At 46.7% G+C, this 17577-nt stretch overlaps 1 protein-coding gene and 1 long non-coding RNA gene across 2 annotated transcripts in view; one reads left to right on the top strand and one right to left on the bottom strand.

The window, feature by feature from the left end:
- Positions 1-17577, bottom strand: part of SAMD12 (sterile alpha motif domain containing 12) — a 701452-nt gene that overhangs the window by 599520 nt on the left and 84355 nt on the right. The window lies entirely within an intron of this gene.
- LOC141101261 (uncharacterized) lies at positions 12165-13478 on the top strand. Its single transcript, XR_012234922.1, has 3 exons — positions 12165-12414; positions 12508-12608; positions 13109-13478. It is a non-coding gene; the product is annotated as an uncharacterized lncRNA (long non-coding RNA).

A 17577-nucleotide genomic window follows, 5' to 3' on the forward strand; every position in this document is an offset into this window, starting at 1 on the left:
CGTGCATGTTAAAGAGTGAGAGAGGGCTGTGTGTGATAGCGGCTAAAATACTGTGGAAATTAGAAATGTTCAAAGGATGTTGTAGAGGAAAGGTGGTGGAAAGTAATTAATAATGCGCATTACTTCATTGTTAAGAAAAAAAAGTTTAAAAAGTTAAACAACTTTGGTAAAAGCTTTTTTTTAAAAAAAATAAAAATAAAAAATTTCCAATGTTTTAAGTGCGCAGCTCCCATGAAGGCCTACACGGATTAGTCATAGTATTGCCTAATTTTGTGTACGTCACTGTTGTGTTCTGCTCCGTCCAGGCCTGGACTCCACACCATTTCGGGAGGTCTCCTCTGATATCTGGCATCGTAATGTCATCAGCAGATTCTCTAATTCTATGTGCAGTGTGGTCTCCATGGATCGGACTTGTTCTACCAGCACATCCCACAGATCATTGATCAGTTTGAGATCTGGGGAATTTGGAGGCACGTCAACAATTAGTCATGTTCCTCAGGTCGTTCCTGACCAACTACCCCATTCTACCAGGGATATTGTTCTACTGAGAGAGGGCACAGCCATTAGCGAAAACTACCGTCATGAAAGGCGGTCTCTTGGACTGTACGACATTTAGGTCAGTGGTAGATGTTATATTCACATGAAGGTTTCCAAGCAGAACATTCCCAAGAGCATCACATGGCCTCCACCAACGCTTTTCTTCCTATAGTGCATCCTAGCGCCATCTCGTCTCCTGGTCAGTAACATGTGGACCCGGCTGTCCGCATGGTCTAGAAACTAGGTTGCCAGTGCCACTTTATCAAAAGAAATACCATCCAAGATTAAAAACAGGTGTAGTTTGGAGGCATGGTTTAACACCGTGTATAATTTGCCACAGGAGAAATACCCGCTTAGCCATACCTTTGCTCATAAATATTTGCTGAAGGGCTTCTGTGAGCGACCAGCTGATGATTGCAGTGGTAGCACTTTGATAGGGATTGTTTCTTATTTAACAACATTTTTAAAGAGAACCTGTCTCCTTAAAAAAACTTTATTTACAGTATCTGCAGAAATTGGGTTAATCTGCAGACAAATGGCATTACAATGCTGCCCTCCAACCTTATTAAAAATGCAGCTACTGGGAGAAAATGCACTTATTTCCTCCCTGAAGCTACCGGGTTTTAGTCCTACACCGCTCATAGCAGCGGTCACTATATTGTGAGCCTCGGCTTTAAGCACATCCAAGCATTTTGATTGACAGCTCGCTCAGCAGAGATCCGCTGCGCCACCAGCTGTCAAACAAAGTGTTGAGGCGTGCTTACATCCGAGGTTCACAGTATACTAAAGGCAATTTGTCTCTTCAGAGAGGACAAGGACTAGAACTCTATTGCCACCTATTGGAAGTATTAATGTCAGGATCCTGTCAGCGTCGGCAAACTGCCACGCTGAGCAGGGTGACGTACCCACACTACGGGAGGGCCCGGGGTCCGATACTGCAGTGAAAGTTCAAGCAGACAGGACCTGCGACACTGAAAGTAGTAAGGAGTACAATGACCTACGATCATGTGACTGCAGGGGGTGGGGCTTAGCATCCTACTGCTGCAGATGATGAAATATACTTACTGCAGAGATACTGTAGTAGAGGAGAGGGAAACGCAGGTCAGACAAGCAGAGGTCATACACGGAGAGGGCGGTGCGGTACCAGAGGGACGAGCAGGGAATAGTCAAGTCACAGGCAGAGAGTCATACACAGAGAGGATAGCGCAATACAAGAGGGACAGGCAGAACTCGTAACAGGGACGGAACCGGGTCAAAACCAAACAAGCAACAAGTTAACAGGCACAAGGCACACGTACACAAGAGGTCAACTAACTCAGCCGAGGGCAGGAGTATAACTGACACCGGACCTAGGTCGAGTGGCCACTAAATAGCCGCCCTCTGCAAGAGAGAGGCAGAAACAATTAACCCCTGTCTGACCAGGACAGGCCAAAGACAAAACCCCGTCCTGGATCATGACAATTAATCCTCAAAGTCAATATTGACTCTCTAAAGAGCCTTGCCACATGACTAAAGATAAGAGCCAAAAATCAAAATCTCAATTTGCAAGCACTGTGTTTTGGGGGTATGGCCCCTATCAGTGCAAAGTGTGAGATGTGGTTTGGCTGAGTGAGAGGCGTCTGACCAGGATCCAAGGGGTAACGTTTCTCTTTGGGGAGAGTGACATGTCAAGCCTGGTTTATGGTGTTGTGTTTCTTTATTTAGGCTGTGTGCACACGATGCAGATTTGCAGTGGTTCCGCAGCGGATTTTACCGCGCAGAAACGTTGCATTTCTGCATTGTGATGTACAGTAGCCTTAAAATCAATGTAAAAAAAAAAAACGCTGTGCAGACGCTGCGGATTTTTCCGCGGTACAAAATCCGCAGCATGTTACTTCTTTTGTGCAGTTTTCCATCTCCCCTGTCACCAAATCCACAGGGGGAAAACCGCAATGGAAAACCACACAAAAACCGCATGAAAACCGCATGAAAAATGGAAGAAATCCGCAGGAAAAATGCAGGTCATTTGACCTGTGGATTTCTTCTATTCTGCACGGAAAAATCCGCAGGGCCAAAAAGTACGTCTGCACTCAGCCTTAGACTTTTTTTAGGCATTTTCCATGTCCTCTAGTCTCACAAAAAAGGCACCAAAGGTGAGTAAAAATATGACCAGCAAAAAGCATTGTTTAGAATTACTTTTAGGCTATGTGCACGTGATGCGTTTTTGATGTTTTTTTGCGGCGTTTTTTTCTGTGCGGAAAGGGTCCAAAAGCACAATAGAATCCTTATGCAAGGTAAATGACAATCCTGAAGTGTTGTGCACATGATCAGTGAATTTCCTTTGAGTATTTGCAGTGCGTTTTTTTCTGCAGCATGTCAATTCTTTTTGCATTTCTGCACTCATTGACTTCAATTAAGTCAGTCAAATCTGCAGCAAAAACACAGGTATAAAAATGTTTGCGGATTTTCTGAGTTTTTGTTTTCCGTTTTACCGTCTTTCTATGGTGTTTCTCACGCTGTCATCTGTGTGACAGCAAGGGAAACACCGGCACGGTGGTTCTTATCGGAAGTAACGTTACCGCCGGTAAAACCACCGATCAGCGCACTGTGGGGTCATGCTGTCAGATGTCAGCATGATCCCGCAGCTGTGACTGTCACCCACGGAAACACTACTGCCAGTAAGACCATCGGTCAGAGTGCTTGCGGGGTCATGATGTCAGATGTCACTGTGATCCCGCAGCTGTGACAGTCACCCGAGGTAACGCTACCGACGGTACCGTCAGAGAGCTGCAGGATCACGCTGTCAGATGTCATGATCCCGCATTTGACTGTGACCCGAAGCGGTGACCCGCGGTAAAAAGCTGGCATGGGCTGATAAGACTGCTGCTCCCATCGGGCTATGTTTGCTGTCACTGATAACAGTGACACGAGGTGCCGCAGATGGGAAATGTATTATCAGCTGCCGGCGCCTATGCCCACTGTTAAAAAAGAAAAAAATTACATATTCACTGAAAAATAAAAAAACATTATACTCCCCTAACATCAAATCCCCGATGCCTTCGTCTCCTAGCAATAATGGAAAATAATAAACCAACATATACTCCCTGGTGGCCATAGTCCACGTAATCCAGATTGTCCCACGGTGAACTCACAAGTAGAACAGTCACATTGGGATATGTGACAACTCTACCCGGTCGCTGGAGATGCACTGACAGGAGGTAATCCCTCCCGCAGTGTATCACTGCGTTGCCGTGAGAGTTCTCCAGAGTTCATCAGCTCTGATACTGTCACATACGGCACCGCTGTTTGAGAACTTTCCCACAAAGCAGTAGTAGGGACGGGAGACCACCAGAGCTGATCAGCTGATGAATTCCGGTGAACTCTTTCACGGCAGCTCAGTAATACACTTCGGGAGCGATTACCTCCTGTCAGTATATTGTCGGCTCAGAATCGTTGTGGGATATTATGGATTATCTTCTCGGCGGACAGGTGAGGAATATTGTGGTTTATTATTTTATTTTTGTTGCAGGAGACGTTGGCTTCGGTGGATTAGGAGTTCGGTGAGTATGGCTTAATTAAGATTGATTAAAGGAGTCTGTGTCATTATTTCAAATAAATGACTTTATTCTGGGTGGCTGTGTTTTTATATAATTTCACTATGGGGTTACTAATGGATAGGTGTCTTATAGACGTCTCTCCATTATTAACCTGTGGGCTTGATGTCACCCGGCAATACAAAGGTGACATCAACCCCACAAATATGAACCCCACTTGCCACCACTACAGGGCAAGTGGGAAGAGTGAGGCTAAGTGACAGATTTGGGGCATTTTATACATGAGCCTTTTCTGGGGCAGCTGAGAGCTAATGTTTTTAGTCTGGGAGGGGCCAATATCCATAGCCCCTTAACAGAATATTTGTAGATTGTAAGCTTGCGAGCAGGGACCTCACTCCTAATGTCACTGTTTGAATTGTCTTAACTTGTATTGAATTTATTGTCTGTACATGTCCCCACTTAATTGTAAAGTGCTGCGGAATATGTTGGCACTATATAAATAAAAATTATTATTATTATTATTATTATTATCAGCCCGCAGCTGTCTGCATAGTATTTGCTGGTCATTAATTATAGAGGTACCCCTCGTCATTTTTTTGGGTGTTCCCGTATTTTAACAGCCAGTATAGCCTCTGCTGGAGTAAGAATTGTGACATAGCGAATGCTGCTGTTCGTCGTGAATTTCATGAGCTGCGGTCACCACACCCCAAAATGCCAGAGTTGCAACTGAAAGTTGTGCCTAAATTTTTTGTTACACTTTTCAAAGCTTTCACAACATAATTCGGGAGTGAAAACTTTGATAAATCTAGCTCTAAAAGTGTCAGACAAGTCTGAGGCAGGTCCTGCCGGCTTTTAGCCAGCCTGCTTTCCATGACTGACAGGTCTCTCCTTATACACACACACAAATAGAGAGAGAGACCTGTCAATCAATCTATGTGGGTGGGGTGGGAAGAAGCCACCGATGTCCGGCACATAGTCTTAGTTTGGCTTCTCAAAGTATGTTTTTTCGGAAAGCATTTCACAGTAAGCATACAGAGCTGAAAAAACGCAGCCAGTGTGGTTCATGTTGCCCCTGGTTCAGGTACGTATAAGATGACAGGTTCCATTTCATCTTAAAACGTGACTGAAACAATCGTTCATTGGTTTAATTACTCTATGAATGAAGAATTCGACAATTTTCTGTTGCACCCTGGTTAGGGCCCCATCACACATAGCGACTCACCAGCGATCCCGACAATGATATGAACTTGTCAGGGTCGCTGGTGTGTCGCTACATGATCGCTGGTGAGCTGTCAAACAGGCAGCTTCACCAGCGATCAGCAACGACGAGCGCACGCGTCGCTGTGTACCTTAGATACCAGCGCGCTGGTGCAGGAAGCTGGTAACCAAGGTAAACAGCGGGTTTCTAAGCGCCGCGCGGCTCTTAGAAACCCGCTGTTTACCTTGGTTACCAGCTCCCTGCACCAGCGTGCTGGTAACTAAGGTACACAGAGGGTTTCTAAGTGCCGAGTCCAAAATACATGTCAAAATTCAGACAGATGTAGTTTGAGACACGGCAGACACTTGCATATATTTTTTGACATATACGTCCGATGCATATGTCGTCCATCTGGAGACCTAAAAATGTGAGTAGCCTGTACATATCTGGTCCTGATCTCCGCTAAGAAGTGGATAAAAATGTATCCAGGGTAGACAATGCTCTGTGAGCTCTACCCCCAGACTGATGTATTGTAGGAAGCTGTGTGCAGCTCACAGAGCATGGTCTACCGTGGACATACCGTAATTGTATCCATTTGAGGGGCAGATATTTGGGGTGCTCTATTGGACCTATTGTATATAGGGGGTCTTCTCCACTCCTGGCCCACAAATTACCATAGTATGACAGGTCGGGAAATCTCTCGTGTTGCTGTCATGTCGCCAGTAACGCTTTAATCATCGTCGTACATTCACGTTCCTCTCTTCCTTCCAAATCTGGCGGAGACTTTCCGCAACAAATGAAATTCTCCACATCCCAATTCTCATTGTTTGCTTTTTTTTTTTCTGATTTTTTTCCACTTTCCAAAAGCAAATGAATAAATGAGATGAATCTGCTCCTGCCAGTGACTGGCGTCGTCCGGAATAGCTTTGAATGAAAGCATTTAATGAAGATCTGACATGTATCCAGCACGATACGTCTGCTGCTAATAAGCCCATTTTTTTTTCACTAATGAAATTCATTTATTAAAAGGTTTGATATAAACATAGATAGTTCTGAAATAATCATACGCCAATTTCGCCCTCCGTCTCTCTGTTTGCCGTAATTTATTTCAATGAGGCATTTTTTAATAGCCGCCTCGTTTACAGTCATAAATTATAATTAAATTAGATGATTAGTCATTATCGGAATCTTAGGCCGGGTTCATATAAGACTCGCGCCGTTTCATTCCATTTACGCAATATTTACCCAAAACATGTTCAGTAGAAAAACCCAGCATGGTAATACCAGGAAAGCCCGAGACCGCCGGAACAAAGGCTGTCCGATGACGCTTATAAGGAGTTCCCAAAGTGGAGACCCCTGACTATGGTGATTACATGTATCAGACTAACCCCATAAGCTTTACTTATTGCCCATACTTTACATCCAAGGCAGGAAAGTAAGGGAATAGTTATCACAAATGTCCAAACAGTGCAAATATAATATAGACGGTCTCCACCGATTTATCCCAGTGAATTATCACCAATTTTAACAATTAAAATATCTCAAAATTTGTGCATAACGCAAAGTTGGGCAAAACTTTTGCAACTTTTGGCTTTTTTACACAGAAAAGTATAGATCAGGCGGGATGGGACGCGGACAAATTTGGCATAATTTATATCATATTTATAAGAAAAAGGACATAGACACACAACAAAACTCATAGGTCTTTGCCTAGCAGCATGGGTGCTGTGGGGCCCCAGGCAGTTCCTCCTTCAGGTGCGCTGTTCCTTTGGCAATGGTTGGCGCACCTGTAAGGTCATGAATTCTGGCCGATTTAGCCAGATAACGACATCATCATAGTCTCCGGTACACATGGCGCAGGGTGTGCTGCACTAAGAGGAATAAATGGTACAAGGAGGCACTGAATGGCGGCACATGGACTCACGGTAGGGTCAGGTTCACAAAAGAATAAAAAAAAAATGGATCAGATTTTCATCCAGAAAAGTAGGACAAATTTTTTTCTCACTTATCGTCCGTGCGCAATCCATTTTTTACGGCAGCAGTGATTATTCATGTTACAAAATTGCAATGTATCTGTAAAAAATCAGATGCTTTACTATGGCTCCGTTTTGTTTTCTTCTTCTGCACCCATAAACTTTAATGGGTGAGTCTCATCCACTTTACGGAAGAAACTATTAGGCTGTGTGCCCACGATGCGATTTTTAAGCGTTTTTGCCGCGAAAACGTTTACAAATCGTGTACAGAACGCCCCCCATGCATTCCTATGATATTCCGCACATGCTGTGCTAATGCTGCGCTTTTTTCCGCGGCGGAATCGCATCGCGGCAAAAATCGCAGCATGCTCATTCTTTTGTGCGGAATCGCAAAGAATTGCCGCGATTCCGCACCCATAGGAATGTATGAGAATCGCTTACTTCCCGCATGTGGCTATGCCCACCATGCGGGAAGTTAAGCATCTCATGTGCGGTTGGTACCCACGGTGTGGAGGAGAGGAGACTGTCCTCCAGGCCCTGGGTACCATACCCCTGTAAAAAAAAGAATTAAAAATAAAAAATCGGGGTATATTTACCTTCCGACGTCCCGCGCTGCCTTCCCGGCCTCAGCGTTCCCAGTAATGCCTTGCGGCAAGGTCCTGTGATGACGTGGTCTCGTGTGATTCTAGCGGTCTCGCGAGATCGCTATAGCAACGCGAGACCAACGTCATCACAGGTCTCGCAAGGCATTACTGGGAACGCTGAGGCCCGGGATGGCAGCGCGGGACGTCGGAAGGTAAATATACCCCGATTTTTTAGTTTTTAATTATTTTTTACATTCTCTCTTTTACTATTGACGCCGCATAGGCGGCCTCAATAGTAAAAACCTGGTCACACTTGTCAAACACTATGTTTGACGAGTGTGACCAACCTGTCAATCACTTTCCAAGCGATGCTTCAAATCGCTTGGAAAGTGCTTGAATATCGCACGCGAAAATCGAGGCAAAATCGCGGACATAATCGCTGTAAAATCGCTCTGAAAAAAACACGTGATTTCTGGGAAGGAGTCCGGTTTTCAGTGTCCGGATTTAAACACAACGTGGGCACATAGCCTTACAGGCTGTGATTTTTTTTTTTTGGCACGCAAATTCAGTGCAAGAAAAAAAGTGCTCCTTGGTGAACAACATTGGTCCGAGTGCGATCCTTTGAAAAAATAAAAGGATCGCACTCGGTCCGAAAATTTGGTCCCGTGAACGAGCCCTTCCCAGTAACTAGACTAGCCGTGGCGCAGGACTCGCATATCTGGCTTTGCATGGATCTACGCGCTGATACAAATGAGCCTGAAACCTGCATTTTACGAGGTAATTAGGAAACATTATTGGAGCGAGTGCAGAGATTTTATGCGACTCCTCGTGGAAATTAATCTTTGTAAGACATGAATCGGAGTAAACTTTTTAATGCCAGCGTGAGATTTTCTTGCATTTTTTTCATCCTTGTAACAAATGTTCATCCATATTTAATCGCAAGATGAATAAATGTGAGAATAACCCAAGTGCACAAACAGAAATAATGGATCTTTATTGATTACATCGAAATCTCTCGTGCGGGAGGGAAATGAATAGCGCAGTCTCGCCACTGAGCATCCATCATCCGATTACAAACCAGGCAAAAAAATTAGGATGTTAAAGGAGTTGTCCGATGATCCATCATCAGAAAAAAAAGTCTACTTCCCGCTCCCACCAAAAATCGTCATTCTTGTCTTTTCGTCTGTCTCATTCAGATGAATCAGGAACAAGCTGTAATAACCAATACAAGCCATTCATAAGTGTGGCGCTGTTTCCTGGCATTAACTATTTTTAATGGTTCCATGACATTAAAAAGAATCCGCCAGCAGATTTTTGCTAAGTAACCTCACAGCAGCGTGATGTAGGGGCTGAGACCCTGATTACAGCGATGTTTCATTTACTGGACTGCTTGCCTCAGTTTTCATAGACTCACTGTTTTCTCTATTGTAGATGTAGCAGTGCTCAGAATGCGGAGCTGTGTGTAACCCCGCCCACACCACTGATTGGTAGATCCCCGTGTACACTGTCAGCAAGCTGCCAATAGTGGTGTGGGAGGGCCAGATTAGCTGGACCGCCTGGCACCTGACATCTAGTCCTGCAGTGATAAACTCCTGCTGAGATTAAAACTATAACAACTTGCTGAGCAATTGACACATTCTAGTAATCAGGGTCTTTGACCCTATATTATGCTGCTCTCAGATTACATAGTGAAAACCTGTGGACAGATTCCCTTTAAAGTAGACACTTGACAATTGTCTGGAAAGGAGTCCTTATGGGCAAGTGTTGTGGACATATTCCGTGATCTAAGCAGTGGCAGATCTGCAGGGAATGGGGGGAGGTGTGCTGTGACCATCACTTATTTGTTGTTATCTGCATCCAGCTTTCAAATAAAGGAGCTAATGAGAAGACTGTCGAGAACGAACTCTAAAGAAGAGGAAGTATCAGCCCATTGTGAGGCTCAGTGGTCACAGTGAAAACCACAAGATTTCATGATCGCTTCAAAACACAGATAAGTATATATATATATATATATATATATATATATATATACAGGGCCGGATTATAGGAGGGGCAGGCGGGGCTTCAGCCCCGGGGCCCCCACCACAAGAGCTTCTAAGGGGGCCCCCACCACTGGGCAGCGACCGCCAACGCAGCGCGAGGATAAATATTAGACGCCGTCAGTGAATAGCAGGAACGGAGAGGCCGGCAAGGGTCCGTCCTGCTTCCTGCCCGGAGGCCGCGCTTCCTGTTTTCACACGTCATCATTCAGCGGCCGCTGCTGTGTGAGGGAGGAAGCGCTGGCGATGCTGCGGAGGACAGGTGAGAGGAGAGAGGTGGTGTCTTGTGTGTGTATGTATGTGTGTATCAGTGTACGTATGTATGTATGTATGTCTGTGTCTGTGTGTGTGTATATCTGTGTGTATGATGGAGCAGGCAGAGGCAGTGATGGGACATGGGAGTGATGGTCTAGAAGGCAATGATGGGGGTGATGGAGCAGGCAGTGATGGGGGTGATGGAGCAGGCAGTGATGGGGGTGATGGAGCAGGCAGTGATGGGGTGATGGAGCAGGCAGTGATGGGGTGATGGAGCAGACAATGATGGGGGTGATGGAGAAGGCAGTGATGGGGTGATGGAGCAGGCAATGATGGGGGTGATGGAGCAGGCAGTGATGGGGTGATGGAGCAGACAATGATGGGGGTGATGGAGAAGGCAGTGATGGGGTGATGGAGCAGGCAATGAGGGGAGTGATGGGGGTGATGGAGCAGGCAATGATGGGGTGATGGAGCAGACAATTATGGGAGTGATGGAGCAGGCAGTGATGGGGTGATGGAGCAGACAATGATGGGAGTTATGGGGTGATGGAGCAGGCAATGATGGGGCTGATGGAGCAGGCAGTGATGGGGTGATGGAGAAGGCAGTGATGGGGTGATGGAGAAGGCAGTGATGGGGTGATGGAGAAGGCAATGATGGGGGTGATGGAGCAGGCAATGATGGGGTGATGGAGCAGACAATGATGGGAGTGATGGGGTGATGGAGCAGGCAATTATGGGGTGATGGAGCAGACAATGATGGGGTGATGGAGCAGACAATGATGGGGGTGATGGAGCAGGCAGTGATGGGGTGATGGAGCAGGCAATGATGGGGTGATGGAGCAGGCAATGATGGGAGTGATGGAGCAGGCAATGATGGGAGTGATGGGGGAAGGCAGTGATGGGGTGATGGAGAACGCAGTGATGGGGTGATGGAGAACGCAGTGATGGGGTGATGGAGAAGGCAATGATGGGAGTGATGGCGTGATGGAGCAGGCAATGATGGGGTGATGGAGCAGACAATGATGGGAGTGATGGGGTGATGGAGCAGGCAATGATGGGAGTGATGGGGAGAAAGCAGTGATGGGGTGATGGAGAAGGCAATGATGGGAGTGATGGCGTGATGGAGCAGGCAATGATGGGGGTGATGGAGCAGACAATGATGGGAGTGATGGGGTGATGGAGCAGGCAATGATGGGAGTGATGGGGAGAAAGCAGTGATGGGGTGATGGAGAAGGCAGTGATGGGGAGAAGACAATGATGGGGTGATGGTCGAGAGGGCAATGATGGGGTGGTGGGTGAGAATGCAATGATGGTGGTGGTGGAGGAGGAGGAAATGATGGAGGTGGTGGAATGGGCAATGATGGGAGTGGTGGGGGAGAAAGCAAAGATAGTGGTGGAGAAGAAAATGATGGAGGTGGGGGAGAGGACAATAATGGGATGCGAGGGGAGGAGGACAATGAGGGGTGTGGGGGATTGGGATGGGAGGAAGGGGGACTCCCGGACTTATAATGGCCTTAGGAACAGGGGGAGGTGGAGGAAGACATTATCGCTTATTATGTCTAACACAGTCCCTTAGTATATAGTGTACTCACTAATTCTGTATAACACCATCCTTAGTTACATAGTTTCCTCTTTTATTATGTATAACACCATCCCTTATTACGTACCATCCTCTATAGTTATATATGATGCCGTCCCTGTATAAAATGGTGCTAAAGGACCCTTTCAAGAGTACATTCCCAAATATTGAAATTCTTTTGAGAATGTATTTGGTCTTGATGGTAACCAATTGCAGTGGAGAGAGATCATTCTCCAAAATGAAGCTAATTAAAAACAGACTTCGCAGTACAATGGGCCAGGAACGTCTATCCCACCTTTGCTTATTAAGTATTGAACATGACATTCTTGAAGAGCTAGACTTTTCAGATCTGATTCAAGAATTTGCTATGAAAAAATCAAGAAAAGTTCACCTCTAAGTTTCCAGTACTTTGGCCTTCCTAAATGTTCCAAAAGGTTTGCAAAACTATGCTCACATTGTGATCAAATATGATATGTACATCCTTAAAAGCTCAGATATGGTATGCTGTAGAGCAGTCAGAAGCAGGGGAGACAGCACAACCCCTTTAATCACTTTAACATAAGTAAAAACATGCGTTTAACCCCTTCTTTTTTTTTCAGTTCCGTTTATGTTTAATACATTATGGGTGTTCTGTTCGTGGCATCAAATCTGTTATCATACATCTTGGATTACCTGGATATATACATCTTAAATTATACATGGAGAATAACTGTTAGGTAAGCAAAGCTGCAAAGTTCTAGTCTGCTCATATATCCATTCCATTCTAATGATGATTATTTTAACTTTTTATAATTTTCATTTCCTTATAGCATACAAGTTGTGTTTTGAGGTTACTACAAGAATCATTGGATGTTTGATGGATAGAGTTCATATGATCCTTCTCAACGTACTCTATTTCATTATATGATGGGTAAGTGAAATTTTTAAGGCACATATAAAAATTTTTGCATTTAATGCTGGTACTAATGTTGACATTTTACTTATTCTTTGTGTTAATTTTCCCCTGGAGCTCTGCAATCTGATGACAGACATGTGTTGGATACAGAGATTTGACAGGGGGGTGGTAAAAGTTAGTTGTCAATTTATTCACGACTTTCTAAGAGGTATTACAGAAAAAGTACAATTCAGAGTTATGGGAAAAGATGCTTTGAAATTGTTATATTATGTGGAAAGCAAGAGAGCCAGACAAAATCATACATCATTGTGGGAAAAAATACAGTAAAGCTTGTAATGTATACATTTATTTAATCTTTTATCTGTACACACTTTTATATAAAGCATGTTTTCGATCGCTAACACCTCCCCCTTGTACTTGGAGATGCTCACAGGCACATTAAGACAGGTGATATATCCTCCTTCAGCCAACAGACCTGTATTCAAAGAATGCTTCTTTTTCTTCTCTTACTATAGGAGAGCAAGCCACTACTCCGGAGATAATACAATAGAGAGCATATTGTTATACAGTAGTTAGCAACAATTGCTGCCGGTGAAAACTTTCCCTTTCTGCATTTTTATTATTCCTTGGCTGTCTTAACATTGGGTTCAATAAAAAAAAATGTGAGTAACTCTTTCTGTCTATAATTGGACTGCTTTGAGTTATCCTGGACTGTATCTCTATTGTAGTACTGTAAATCTGAATGTGGCAGAACAAGAGGATAAGATTAGATTGTACATCTAAGTGCTACAGTTCGCGCTCTACTGTTATGGCTAAAATGTTAATGATATGGGGGCCCCCACCAGATTTTCTGCCCAGGGTCGCCCACCAACCTTAATCCGGCCCTGTATATATATATATACTGTATATACACTGTATGTATATTATAAAGAGAAAAAAATAACATATAGCTTGATTTAAACAAACTTTGCATAAATCAATAGTACAAAGGAGTATAAAAAACTTTGACATCTGAAAGTGTTTCTCACAAAATTAGAATATAATCAAAAAGTTCATTTATTTCAGTTCTTCAATACAAAAAGTGAAACTCATGTATTATATAGAGTCATTACACACAGAGTGATCTATTACAAGTGTTTATTTCTGTTAATGTTAATGATTATGGCTTACAGCCAATGAAAACCCAAAAGTCATTATCTCAGGAAATTAGAATACTTTATAACACCAGCTTGAAAAATGATTGTAAAATCTGAAATGTTGTCCTACTGAAATGTATGATCAGTAAATGCACTCAATACTTGGTCGGGGCTCCTTTGGCATCAATTACTGCATCAATGCGGCGTGGCATGGAGGCGATCAGCCTGTGGCACTGCTGAGGGGTTATGGAAGCCCAGGTTGCTTTGATAGCAGCCTTCAGCTCATCTGCATTGTTGGGTCTGGTGTCTCTCATCTTCCTCTTGACAATACCCCATGGATTCTCTATGGGGTTAAGGTCAGGTGACTTTGCTGCCAATCAAGCACAGTGATACTGTTGTTTGTACACCAGGTATTGGTGCTTTTGGCAGTGTGGACAGGTGCCAAGTCCTGCTGGAGAATGACATTTCCATTTCCATAAAGCTTGTCAGCAGAGGGAAGCATGAAGAGCTCTAAAATTTCCTGGTAGACGGCTGCGCTGACTTTGGTCTTGATAAAACACAGTGGACCTACACCAGCAGATGACATGGCTCCCCTGTAGGGGAAATGGACTGATGTATGGACCTGACTGCAGAGGAAGGGTTAATGTGCAATATGCTGGACATGGACTGCTGTGTAGGAAGGTGGGAGACAGCTAGACAGAGGAGCAGGGTGGTGAAGGACTGGGTTTTGCCACTAGAGGAGACCAAGGACAGCAGAAATGAAGGAAGGTGTAGTACTGCAGTTTGGCCACAAGATGGGAGCAGGGAGCAGTGAGAGCAGGGCTTAACATCAGCTTATGGCTACGAAAACGCTCAGTCATGGGGGGCGGGGTTACAGGAACTCTAGAGGGGAATTCCCAGAGAGAGAGGGGATATAAGAAGGGAGAGAGAGTTCCAGAATGGACAGTCCAGAGAGGGGAGCTCAGAAGAGAAGATTAAAGGAAGAGACAGGAGAAGCTCCAGGAAGGACTGTTGAGGAAGATGGTCAGGGGGGTGACCCTGACAGGAGAAGCCGCAGACAGGGAGAGAGCCTGGGGGTACCACAAGACGGATGGACTCGGGCAGGCGAAGCGCTGTGGTGGTAGGCCTAGGGCAGCCACAGTGAAAGAGCCGCGAGGGACGTCATAGAGGAGAAGAGGCAAGTGAAGGTACCCGGGCCTGTGTGCGGAGTTGAGCAGCTGCTGTGTGGTGCTGCGGGTCATGACAGTACAACCAATAAAGAGGACCTGTTGGACGCACCTTGGACTCTGTCTCAAGCCTGTTCGCGGTGAAGAAAAGAGTCACCCCCCCCAGTCGGCACACCTACCTATATTTGGCGTAGTCGGCAGGGTCATCGCCGCTAATACCCCATCTTCTGCGGTAAGCCTGCCCCGAAGATTCCAAGGACCCAAGCTGAACAGGTTGAAGATTTCCCCTGTGGATTACAAAATTGGACTGCGTTCAGGATTGCTGGCTGTCATCAGGCGGATCCGGCGCAAAAAAGAACTTTGCAGGATGGTGGTGGCGTATAAGCGCCTGAAAGAATCGGAGGAGTATGCGGCCACATTTGACTACCAGGAGCAGCCACTGGAGGAGCTGTTGCCGACCGTCCCTGCGGAACCATCAGGCCTGGAGGCTGGTCCTGCTGGACGGCAAGATGAAGAACAGCAGCGGACCTCAGATAACGGGACCGGGAGCTGCGGAGGAGCAGCGGAGACCAGCGACTCCCCGCACCGACCCCTGGAAGAGTGATGGAATGGTCTAAAGGAAGCTGCGGCGCCGGGGAAGGTGAGCGTTCAGCTGGCAGTTCCCGCTCCCACGCCCCATGCTCCCGATGACTCTGCGGCCCCCGCAGGGCCGACCAATGCCCTTGTCAACTACCCCGAGCCGCCCCGCCCGGCGGCGCCCCATTCCACGTCGCCAGCGCGGAGCAGACCAGCGACCACCCCTGCCGCACTCCACTTCCCAGCGGCAGCCTATCCATTGGGGCCTGCCGCCACTTCGGCCCCGCTCCAGACCGCCGCGGTGGCCGGGCCGCCAGCCTCCGCAGCCTGTTCACCGATGACCAAGGCCTCCTCTGCTCCGCTTCCAACTCCGGCTGCAGCCTACTTATCGGCACCTGTGGCTGCCCCTGCCACACTCCAGATCGCGGCTGCGGCCTGGTCACCGGGCTCCGCTCCCTCTGCAGAGCCGACTGTCGCCCTCGCTGTCGGGCCCCGGCTTCCCCGCTCTGCTCTTTGCCGGTCGGCGTCCCCGGCCCCCCGCCTGCGGTTGGAACTGCAGGAGCTGGGAGCCGAATGGAGCGGAGCCACCACGTTGCCAGAGATGAGTGCGCCCACGCCACCTCCGGTGGTGAACTGCTGGGCCCCGCCGCTGTCCCCCGGTGGGGACGCGGGGTCTGGAGTCCCTGTCGCTGGACATCCACGCCAGGCATCCCCGGGGGTCACCGGGCCCTGCGGAGAAGGTGCCAATCCATGCACAGGGGCGGCTGAGGCCTCCTCTGCCCCTGAGACTCTCCCGATGCTTAAAGATGCTCCAGCGGTGGAGCTCTCTGCAGCCCGTGCCAGAGCCTGGTTGCTAAGTAAAGAGTGGGTGCAGGATGCGCACCGCGGAAATATCTTCGGCCCCTTCTTTCCCTTTTGATGCATCTCTCAGGAGGGAGATGAACTCGTGGGTCCTGGGCAATAAGAACACTCGGGGTCAGGAACAGTCAAGACATCCCTGGAGCTCCACGGTTGTGGATTTCCTCACTGCTGGCAGAACATCGGCCGTCAGGAGATGGCCCGGAGTATTCTTAAAAGATGGACTACCGGGACAGCTGTGCGCTGTTGTGCAGCATGGGGACTGTTCCGCGTCCCCTCGGGGTAAAATACCCTACTCTTGATACAGCGGGGATGTGTGGAGGTGCTGTCCGCAAAGAAACGGGGTGCACCGCTGTTTAAAAAATGTTTTGCTGATAAATGTTTGAAACGTTGCATAATAATGTTGATTGCCATAGGTACAGATGCGACTGGGAATAAAAAGTGAATAGATAATGAGGATAGGGAGTAGTATAAATATAGTATTGTGTCAGGAACACCGCACTGCACTTGCTCACTGAGCCAGTGCGCGTGTCCTAAGTACAAAAAACTGTGCACAAAGATGCCTGCAGAGCAGGGCAGCAGTGGTGACGATGTATGCTCCAGGCTCACAGGACCTGAAGCACGTGACTGCTGGGGGCGTGGCCTAAGCTCCACAGAGCTAGGAGCTTCAGGGAAACTCCTAGAAAGGTAACTACTGGAAAATTACCAAGGGGCATAGACAGAGACAGAAACCAGATCAAAGCACGAGATAGCAGGACAGTACCAAATGGTTAGACAGAATGGATAGGCAGGACGCAGCAATAGATCAGAAAACCAGAACGGGCAATAGACGGTACAATAGGGTCAATCTGTAACGGCGTAACGATAGCCGAGCCAAGAGGTCAGAACCAGAAAAGACAATAGTACCGAAACGAGAGACGGAGTACAGAGTGAGGGGACAGACCGGGTCATACACGGGAAGCAAACAAGCAATGCAATATACAAGCATACCAGGGGGGTCAGACACACAGCCAGAATAACAGTATAGCTGACAGAGAACCCTGGTAAAGAGTGAGTATAAATACCCCTCCCAGATCCAGAAAGAGGCCAAGTACACTTAACCCTGTGAGTGCAGGGCAAGAACCCTGTTCAAACCATGACAGTATGGTAGGATGCTAAGTAATGTAGTTTGATAATAGGAAACAGGGTAAATGTTGTGCCGGTCAAAAATAGTGCATGTAGCAATTATATATAATTGTTTTGAAATGT

The sequence above is a fragment of the Dendrobates tinctorius genome, unplaced genomic scaffold (assembly GCF_039654945.1).
Source record: "Dendrobates tinctorius isolate UK_male_01 unplaced genomic scaffold, ASM3965494v1 ptg000116l, whole genome shotgun sequence".
NCBI classification, from domain to species: Eukaryota; Metazoa; Chordata; class Amphibia; order Anura; family Dendrobatidae; genus Dendrobates; species Dendrobates tinctorius.